General features: G+C 37.3%; 1 pseudogene; it reads left to right on the top strand.

Moving 5' to 3' along the window:
- The first annotated feature begins 963 nt into the window (after nucleotides 1-963).
- Nucleotides 964-4,838, top strand: LOC109701271 (26S proteasome non-ATPase regulatory subunit 8 pseudogene; annotated as a pseudogene).
- The last annotated feature ends 6,465 nt before the right edge of the window (nucleotides 4,839-11,303 follow it).

The following is an 11,303-nucleotide window of genomic DNA, read 5'->3' as shown; positions in this document are numbered from 1 at the left end:
ATTATTCATTTGCTTCACAGAACAAATGTAAAATCCCTAATTATCAGCATGAATTAGGAATATTTTGCCAGAATATAGAATTCCAGATGAGAGATTAATCAAGGAAGAAAGAAGAAAAGGAAGCTGAGTTTATTATGAAATTTTGTAAGTGTTTAGTAAAATGTCCTCTCTTTTTTTTTTTTTAAATATAATTGCTGATGCTTACTACATAAGTGTTTGTTAGGACTTAAATATTGTTCAATGACCCTGAGCTTTTATAGGCTGACTGCAAATTATATAAGGTCGATGGCCATAGTGATAACAAGAATGATCACATGCTAAGAATTGTACTAAGTGCTAGTTTTGTGTCAAATTTTTGTATGTAAACTTTCATAAGAATACCCATTTTGTGGATGAGATAAAATACTTTTACTCTCCCTGGTTGATTATTTTCCCCACATTGTTTGTATGGCTGGCCTTTTTTTTTTTTTTTATAGCAAGTAAAACATTATCTTTGACAGCCTAGGTAATAAAAGTAGGTTCTTACAATCAGTGACTTTCTTGACATGTTTTTTTTCCTTCATGGCGCTTATCATAGCTTGTAAGTATAAGTCGATTTTTGGTTTATTACTTTTTGTCAATGCCCTGCTAGATTGTAAAATCAATTATATTTGATCTGTTAACTATTGTATACCCAGCACTTATTAGGTACTTAAAAATATTTATTGAACAAACAAAAGAATATCTCTGAGTTGGTAAAAAGCATATTCTTACATTCAAATCCAGACTTTGGGAAGGCAAAGCTTATACTTTTGCCAAGAGCTTTCTGTTTATACTTTTCAGGGTAGCTCATCGTCTCCTTTGTTTTACCCTGGTCACCTTACAGCTCTTCTGATGCAGCCAAGTTGTCTTTCCTGTAAGCTGAGCTGCCTCGAACGTCACTATTTCAGGAAGAACAATTGTGAGCCTTTCATTCTTGAAAACATGGTTAGTCTAATCTCTGTGGACAAGGTTTTCACCCTGCTGTGGGTTAGTTTAATTAGAACCTGCTCTTCTCTTGGGAGGGCTGTGTTGTGCAAGGTGACTTCATGACAAGCAGTGCTCACATGAAAGCACTCAAAGGATGTCAACTGGTTAGGAAAGTTGGAGAAAGATTGTAGTCAAGATAAAAGGGGGGATGAAAAGGAAGGATGTTGACAAGCCAGAATGCAGCCTTTGGTTTTGTTTTGCTACTTTCACATTAGGTTACAATATTATAGCAGGTTTAATAAAAGCAAGCATTGGGTTTTGTGCCAAAATACTTAAAAGTCTAAAAAAGACTCTGACATTGTCAACGGTGAAAACGTTGAGTTTTGGAACAGTTGCTTTGTTGATAAAAGATGATTGTTTTCAAAATTACACTCTTACCTTATCTCTCTAGAAATTCCTAAGGAAAATTTTAAAATTACATTTATTTTTTTCTTTCATTCACTGGGTATTTGCTAGACATACATTTTGATCTGAGAAGCACAAAATTGAAGAAATATTGACCTTTGTTGATTGCATGCTAAAAGAGGGAAATACAAACAAACAATTACATGTAATAGAGTGCTTAATTATTAGGGATGTTATGGCTTGGATCTTAAATGGCCCCCCAAAACCACATGGTGAAGGCTTGGGCATCAGCATGTGGTGTTATTGGAGGGTGGTGGAACCTTTAGAAGATAAGGTTTGTTGAAAGAAGTTAGGTGATTGGAAGTGTGCCCTTGAAGAAGATGTTGAGAGTTCAGTGTCCCCCTCTCTTTTTGCTTCTTGGCTGCCATGAGGTGAGCAGTTTTGCTTCACCATGTGCTTTCTACCACAATGTTTTGCCTTACACAAGCCCCAAAGTAAAGACTATAACCTCTGAAATTGTGAGCCAAAATAAATAATTTCTTTGTCTATGCTGCAGATATTTTGTCCCTGAAATGAAAGCTAACCAACACAAGGGGAAAAGTGCTAGAGTTGTTTAGGTGACAGAAGAGAACTATTTAAAAAAATACCTCATGTGAGAATTATCACTTGACTTACTGTTTGAACAAATACATTTGATTGTATGAAGTTTTTGATATGAGGAGGACATTTAAGTCGGTGAAAGTAACAAAAAGTGGTAGTTAAGTAGGAGAAAAGCAAAAATTCCACATTGGATGGTATAGATGCTACATATTGGTAAATTTTAGAGATTGAGATTAGAAGGTGCATTTGGGAGACTGGTATTAAATAAACTTGATGCCTTGCTAAAGTGTTTCTATTTTGTTTATCTAATAAAGAACTATTTCAGACATTTTTATTAAACATAGGAGCTTTAAAAATAGAATAGTTACTCTGGCAGTTCACTTGGAACTGGACAGAAGCAAGATTATGTTGGGAGAAAGTTCTCTATGCTTTTCTCATGTTCTATACAACTTCAGAGCCAAAGCATTATCAGCTTTTATTCCAATTTTTCAAGAATGTTTGTCCAGCAAACAGCCATGGAAAACAGAAATCATGTCTCCATTTTGGCTGAGAGGAGGGAGGTGCTTTAAAATAATGGGGTTTCCTAAGCTCAGAGTACTCAGTTGTGGTACAAATTTATTATGTTCTCAACATCCACCTAAGTTTTTGGACACCCCTTATAAAGCATAGAGGACAAAGAGAATCCATACAGATATGAAGCTCATACAGCTTGCTGTTTATGGCTTATACAGTCATTTGAATCTGACTCAGGAATTTCAGGTCTTCTGACAGCAACCATTAACTCTGTCACAAACTGACTTGTTAGTTTGCAAATATAGTAAAATCTCAGAGCCTTTACAGTTTTTACAGACTGAAATCTTGATGTCCAAACAGGGATTATAGTAATTCAATAAGGAACAAAAAGGTATTGGAATGGACAGAGGCTAGAGTTATTCCAGAGACAATGTAAATGAGTAAAGAGTTCAATTCTGCTGCTGCTTGATAAAGCCAATGACTTAAGAGACAGTGAAGGAAGAAGAAAGAACTTTGTTCAGTGGCCAAAGAATGGAGAAGTGGGAGCCTCTGTTCACAAATCAGCCTCTCAACTCCAGGGAGTTGAGGATCTACAGATAAAGGGTATGAATAATGAGGAAGAGAGATGAATAGAGGGGAAGAATTTTTATGTCTTTTTGGGAAATAGGCAGAGATCTTCTAGAAACTCAGCTGCCACTTCTTTTTGCTCCTTTTATTGTGTGGTATTTCTGGTCATGGCCTCTAATAGATATCTTTACCCCAAAGGTTAAGGCTATAAAGGCAATAGATGCAGTATGAAGACAGAGATGTCAAACCTTTTTATCTCATTCCAGTAACCCTATTGGACATCTGCAGGCCCAAGTGAAGAGTTAGTGTTTTCAGTAAAAGTAATATTCAAGTCCCTGAAAAGTAATGTAGCGAACCCTTATCATATCATAGAGCAGAGGTATTACCCACAGCAAACCTAGTGGGAGACTATTGTTTTGATGGCCAAGCTGTATGAACTTCAAAAGTAATGATTTTTAAGTCAACTAAGAGCAGGTAAAGAGATAGGGTTTATTAATATTTTTTCTTGGTAATAACAAAATGTATCTGTAATTGGGAAAATAATTGCAAATAATAATGGTTCTTGAGTTTCACATTTTTATGGTATAATGTTTATCTCATGAAAAAAAATAGGATCAAGAAAATGAAGAGATAATCCGTAGAACAAGAAAAAACATTTGCAAATCACATATTGGGACTTGGAAATTGTCACCTCAAAATATGTCACTTTGATTGTAAATTGAAGCACCTGAGAAGCAGCAACTGCAGAAAAGGCTATTTCTGAAGTTTTATCAATCTAATGTCTGGGTCTGTCAAAAGAACACACTTGCTTTCAGTCTTACTGAAATTTCATTAACATAGGAAGATTAACTCTAATCACTGAGGAAGAGACTGAAAATCAAACATCACACCTAGAACTCAGAGGAACTTTGTACCAGGCTTTATTCTCTTCTTTGAACTCATTGTTTCCTTTAGAAATCATTTACTTCCCCATTTCTGCCTGGCAAGCATCTGCTTGGCAAGTGTAAGTCAGGCAGGCAATTTGCTAATATGGAGGATGGAGGCCAGAACAGTGAATGTGAGGAATTGCATCTGGAGTTTCAGGCTGTGATGGCCTTGAACATGGTCTTACAGTAGAACCATAAAATCCCCAATTAGCAAGTCAGGGAAAATCTGAGCCACCTTAAGCAGATTCTGCTGGAGCTCAACATCCTGCCTACCATATGGACCAAGCTGAGATCAACCAACAATTCATTTTGTTCCATACTAGAGATTGGGCCAGGTGGAACATCCTATGCAAGGAAATTCCTTTCTTCAAACTCACGGTGCACTCAAATGTTACTACTTTGATTACGAGGAGTGGCTCCCCTAGTTGGCCTACCTGCACCAACTCTTGAGCCTTAACTTCTTCCTCTGTCCCAGAACCCAGTGGCTGAGATCCATGCAGAACCTGCTTGCCAAGGACATCGAGACTAATGTCTACAACAAGCATCCTGTGTCCCTTGAGCAATACCTGATGAAAGGTAGTTACAATCAAGTGTTCCTTGTCAAGGGTAAAATATCCATAGAGAGCTATAGCTTTTTTATCAACATTGCCCTGAGCTATGAGACTGGGGATGAGACTGCTGGATGCATTGAGAAGGATGAGAAAGTACTCTTCTTCCACAGGGATTCTCTTCTTCAACACACTCAGAAAGATGGACTATGCCTGGACCCAAACAACTATGATAGCTTTGCCAACTAGCAACAGAAGCTGGAAGATACCACCATCCCCCGTGGTCAAGCAGATCATTAAGTATGCCCAGCCAGTGGAGATGATTCTTTGAGCCCACCAGACACTGGAGTGGGGCAGGGTTCAGGTTATTTAAAGCAGTTAAAGTAGAAGGTTTCCTTCAACAAACTGGGTTGACATTAAAAAATAATTTAATACCCCTCTAAAATTGCCTGTATCCACCATTTTTTTCTCCCCTATAGAGGTATTTGAGTCTCAACCATCTAATCCTTCTTTGAGTTTGATATTTTGTATGGCCCCCATGCACACATGTTAATCTATTGTTAGTTTACTTCAGCAGTCTTAAACCTTCAAAGAGGAAGGGGAAAAGGACCAGCCTCCCAAATGTACAAAGAACCTTGAGGCTCAGCAATTCAAGAAACAACTCAGTTAAAAATTGGTCAAAAGACCTGAAAAAGGGAGATTCCAAGATGGCGACTAGAGGGAGGAAGCAGAAAGCATGTTTCCTAAAATAAAATCTTGGAGAGATGCTGGAGATACACCTTACAGGAAAAACCACTGAGAAGAGGAAAAACTCTGACTCCTCCACACCCCCAGCCCACACATAGCATCCCCACTTCATGTTAAACAGAGAAACCAAGAGGGCTCCTGTGCCACCAGATGCCAGCTCCCAGACTGCTTGGGAAGAAGCAGACCACCAGGTGAGCTAAGCGGCATGCGGTACTCCCACAGACAACCCTGGGCCAGATCAGCATAGCCCCCTAGAAAGACCGACCCCCACCCAGGGAAAAAAGAGACAAAAAAACCAAACTGAATAAACAACAACAACAACAAAGACATGTAGCAAAGAGGGCGGGGGACCCTGAGCACTGAAGAGGTGGGGAGAGGAAATCCCTCATGGAACTGAAAATAAACAAGCCAGCTGGAGAAGGCAGGAGTGGCAGCACATGCCCAGCAACCAGGAATGGGAAAGCTTGTAAAAGTGGCAGTGTGAGGAAAACTCCACTGGAGAGAGGGAAGGGTCACTTCCCACATGAACTGTAAATAAACATGCCGGCCGGAGAAAGCGTGTGTAGTGCTACCTTCCCCAGGGTGCTTGGAAAGGGGAAAGCTTGTAACAGTGGTGGTCGCACCCAGGAGAACTCTGAGTAAACAAGCCTGAGGGACTAGGTGAGTGTTAAGCTCATTCCTGAGATCTGCAATCAATAAAGCCTGCAGCAACAGATGGCTGACAGCAGCAGGCAGGTGAGCCACAGCCTCAGATAGACATTCACAAAGCAGTCTCCAGACTCCTTTTTTTTTTCTTTCTCTTACTTGATGAGACAACAACTGAACTACACCTGCATGCTGAAAAACTTACTGAAACTGTATTGCATTTGAACTTTGGACACTTTGTGGTATTTTGTTTTTTTTGGTTTTTTTGGGGTTTTTTTCCCCTTTGATGAGACAATGACAGAACTACTTCTGAGACACCATCTCCAGGACTGGAGGCTGAGGGACTAAACCAAAATTTTTAAAACTGAAACTTTATTGCATTTGAACTTGGAGATTTTTTTTTAATCCTCTCTCTGTCTCTCTAATGCCTGTTTAGCTTACTGTTGATTAGTACACTATCTCTCCCTGTGTATATCTTTGACACTTTTTGTTTGCTTGTTTTTACTTGTTTGTTCATTTGTTTTTCCCTTTTTCTTTACCTTCTTTGCTTTCCCTCTCCTCTCATCCTTCCATTCTAAATATCACCTTTGTTATTATTGCAAGCTAGAAAATACTTAATTGCACACAGTGCAGGGACAATAACAACACCAAGAGCAATGATGGGAAGACAGAAAAAACTGGGAAACCAGTTTACCCCAGCAATAAATTAGTACAGGAACCAGAGGGAAATGAAGAAAACAGATACTCAGATCCAGACTCCAACAAAACAAAGATAAACTATGTCAAAGAACCCAATGAAGCCCACAAGAATAATATGAAAGAAGAAATCCTCCAAGTAATCAATGAGAATTTTATGGAGATGATACTGGATATAGTCAACAAAATGTACAGGAGACACTCAAGAAATTCCAGGACAAAAAACAGAGAAGTTGAGAAAGCACAAGAAGAAATAAAAGAAACCATAAAAGCACTGTATAAACACCAAAGTGAAACAAAGAGCACGATTAATAAATAGAAAAATGAACACAGGACAAAAATAGACAACATTGAAGAGTAAATGTCTCAGGGTTCGGAAAACCTCAGAAAAAAGAATGAAAAAGAAATGCAAAACAAAATGGAAGGTCAATCTAGCAAAATAGAACAAGCAGAAGACAGAAGCTCAGAACTCGAAGATGAAATGGTAATTAAAGAAAAAAACCGAAGAACTATTAGTTAAACAACTCAAGACCTGTGAAAAGAAAATTCAAGAACTCACTGACTCCATAAAAGGACCAAACCTGAGACTCATGGGCATTGAAGAAGGAGAAGAGGTGCAAGCAAAGGGAATGCATAATATATTCAACAAAATAATAACAGAAAATTTCCCAAATCTAGAGAAATCTATGCCCATACAGATGCAAGAGGCCTCCAGAACACATACAGACCAGACCAAATAGAACTACCCCACAGCATACTATAATTAAAACAACAAGTACAGAGACTCCAGAAAGAATATTGAAGGCTGTAAGAGAGAAAAAACAAATAACATGCAAAGGTAAACCCATCAAAATCACAGCAGACTTCTCAACAGAAACATTAAAAGCAAGAAGAGCTTGGGGTTAGGTATTCTGGGCACTGAATGAAAATAACTTCAACTCTAGGATACTCTACCCAGCAAAACCATCATTCAAAATAGATGGAGCAATAAAAGTCTTCCATGATAAGCAGAAACTAAAACAATATGTTACCACAAAGCCACCACTACAAAAGATTCTTCAAGGGATTCTGCACACAGAAAGTGAAATCCAACATAACTATGAAAGGGCAGGCAAAACCAAACTACAGGAAAAGAAAAAGCAAGAAAGTAGAGAGTAACCTGGATTTAGGTACACACAATCAAACCTTCAAACAACTAGGACAACTAAATGTCAGGAACCATCACATACCTATCAGTACTAACACTTAATGTTAATGGACTTAATTCCCCCATCAAAAGGCACCATTTGACGAACTGGATTAAAAAGGAAGATCCAACAATTTGTTGCTTACAGGAGACCCATCTCACTAACAGAAATAAGTATAGGCTTAAGATGAAAGGCTGGAAGAAGATTTACCAAGCCAGTGACACCCAAAATCAGGCAGGAGTAGCAATACTTATCTCTGACAAAATAGACTTCAAACTTAAATTGATCAAATGAGATAAAGAAAGACATTCCATACTAATAAAAGGAGAAATAGACCAAAAGGAAATAACAATTAACCTATATGCACCCAATGTCAACACACCTAATTTCATAAAACATACCCTGAAAGACCTAAAAGCATAAATTAACTCCAACACAGTGGTCATGGGAGACTTTAACACCCCATTATCATCAATAGATAGGTCATCCAAACAAAAAATCAATAAAGAAATCCTAGATCTAAAACATACAATAGATCAAATGGACCTAGTTGATGTCTATAGAACATTTCATCCAACTTCTACACAATATACATTCTTCTCTGCAGCCCATGGAACCATCTACAAAATAGATCATATCCTAGGGCACAAAGCAAGCCTCAGCAAATATAAGAAAATAGAAATTATACCATGCATTCTATCTGATCACAGTGCAATAAAACTAGAAATCAACAACAAAAAGAAAGACAAAAACATGCAAACAGCTGGAAACTGAATAACTCATTAGTTAATGAACAATGGGTCATTGATGAAATAAAAGAGGAAATTAAAAAGTTCCTGGAAGTCAATGAAAATGAAAACACAACCTACTGGAATCTATGGGATACAGCAAAGGCAGTCCTGAGAGGAAAGTTTATAGCCATGACTGTGTATATTAAAAAGACTGAAAGATCTCAAATTAGTGACCTAATAATACATCTCAAACTCCTAGAAAAACAAGAACAAGCAAATCCCAAAACAAATAGAAGGAGAGAAATAATAAAAATAAGAGCTGAAATCAACAAAATAGAAACCAAAAAAACCATACAAAGAATTAATGAAACAAAAAGTTGGTTCTTTGAAAAAATAAACAAGATCAACAGACCGCTGGCAAACCTGACTAAAATGAGGAGAGAAAAAACCCAAATTAGTAGAATCAGGAATGCAAAAGGGGAGATAACAACAAAAAGCAATCATAGTCCAGGAAATCATCAGAGACTACTTCAAGAACCTATATTCAAATAAATTTGAAAATCTTAAAGAAATGGACAGATTTCTAGATACATATGATCATCCAAAACTGAACCAAGAGGATATTACTCACCTGAATAGATCTATAACACAAAATGAAATTGAAGCAGCAATCAGGAGTCTCCCCAAAAAGAAGACCAAGTAGGCTTCATCCCAGGAATGCAGGAGTGGTTCAACATACGAAAAACCAATAAACGTAATAAAACACATTAACAGAAGCAAAGACAAAATCCACTTGATCATCTCAATAGATGCAGAAAAAGCCTTCGATAAGATTCAACACCATTTCATGATAAAAGCTCTAAGAAAACTAGAAATAGAAGGAAAGTACCTCAACATTATAAAAGCTATATATGACAAACCTACAGCCAGCATTATACTTAACAGAGAAAAACTAAAACCATTCCCTCTAAAATAAGGAGCTAGACAAGGATGCCCACTATCTCCACACCTATTCAACATAGTACTGGAATTCTTAGCCAGAGCAATTAGGCAAGAAGAAGGAATAAAAGGAATACAAACAGGTAAAGAAACTGTCAAAATATCCCTTTTTGCAGATGATATGATCCTATACCTTAAAGACCCAAAAAAACTCTACTCAGAAGCTTCTAGACATCATCAATAGCTAGGCAAGTTAGCAGGATATAAAATCAACATAGAAAAATCATTAGCATTTCTATACACTAATAATGAGCAAACTGAAAAAGAATATATGAAAACAATTCCATTTACAATAGCCTCAAACAAAATCAAATACCTAAGTGTAAACCTAACAAAAGATGTGAATGACCTCTACAAGGAAAACTATAAACTTGTGAAGAAAGAGATTGAGGAAGACTATAGAAAATGGAGAGATCTTCCATGCTCATGGATTTGTGGAATCAACATAGTAAAAATGTTGATACTCCCAAAAGTAATCTACATGTTTAATGCAATTCCCATCAAAATTCCAAGGACATTCATTAAAGACATTGAAAAATCTACCATTAAATTTATATGGAAATACAAGAGGCCACGAATAGCCAAGACAATATCAGTCAAAAGACCAATGCTGGAGGTGTCACGATACCTGACTTCAAACTATATTACAAAGCAATAACAATAAAAACAGCATGGTACTGACACAAAAACAGACATGAATACCAGTGGAACAGAATAGAGGACCCAGATATGAAGCCACACAACTATAACCAATTTATTTTTGGCAAAGGTGCTAAAAATATATGATGGAGAAAAGACAACCTCTTCTACAAAAACTCTGGGAAAACTGGTTAGTAGTCTGCAAAAAACTGAAACTAGATCCATGTATCACCCTATACCAATATTAACTCAAAATGGATCAAGGATCTTAATATCAGACCACAAACTTAAAGTTGGTACAGGAAAGAGTAGGAAATACTTTGGAATTAATAGGTATAGGCAAGAACTTTCTCAATGGAACCCCAGCAGCTCAGCAACTAAGAGATAGCATAGATAAATGGGACTTCATAAAACTAAAAAGCTTCTGCTCAACAAAAGAAATGGTCTCTAGACTCAAGAGACCACCCACAGAGTGGGAGAAAATATTTGCCAGCTACACATCAGGCAAAAGACTGATAACCAGAATATATAGGGAACTCAAAAAACTAAATTCTCCCAAAACTAATGAACCAATAAAGAAATGGGCAAGTGAACTAAACAGAACTTTCTCCAAAGAAGAAATTCAAATGGCCAAAAAACACATGAAAAAATTGCTCATCATCTCTATCAATACAGTAAATGCAAATTAAAACCACACTAAGATTCCACCTCACCCCTGTTAGAATAGCCATCATTAGCAACACCACTAACGACAGGTGTTGGCGAGGATGTGGGGAAAAAGGAACCTTCTTACACTGCTGGTGGGAATGTAAATTAGTACAACCACTCTGGAAAAAAAATTTGGAGGCTTCTTAAAAATCTAAACATTGATCTACCATATGATCCCGCAATACCACTCTTGGGGATATACCCAAAAGAATGTGACACAGGTTACTCCAGAGGCACCTGCACACCCATGTTTATTACGGCACTATTCACAATAGCCAAGTTATGTAAACAGCCAAGATGCACCACTACTGACGAATGGATCAAGACAATGTGGTATTTATACACAATGGAATTTTATGCAGCCATGAAGAAGAACGAAATGTTATCATTCACTGGTAAATGGATGGAATTGGAGAACATCATTCTGAGTGAGGTTAGCCTGGC

This window comes from Castor canadensis, chromosome 8 (assembly GCF_047511655.1).
Source record: "Castor canadensis chromosome 8, mCasCan1.hap1v2, whole genome shotgun sequence".
Taxonomy (NCBI): Eukaryota; Metazoa; Chordata; class Mammalia; order Rodentia; family Castoridae; genus Castor; species Castor canadensis.
The sequence above is the reverse complement of the archived record's forward strand: the minus strand, read 5'-3'. Positions and strand labels throughout refer to the sequence as shown.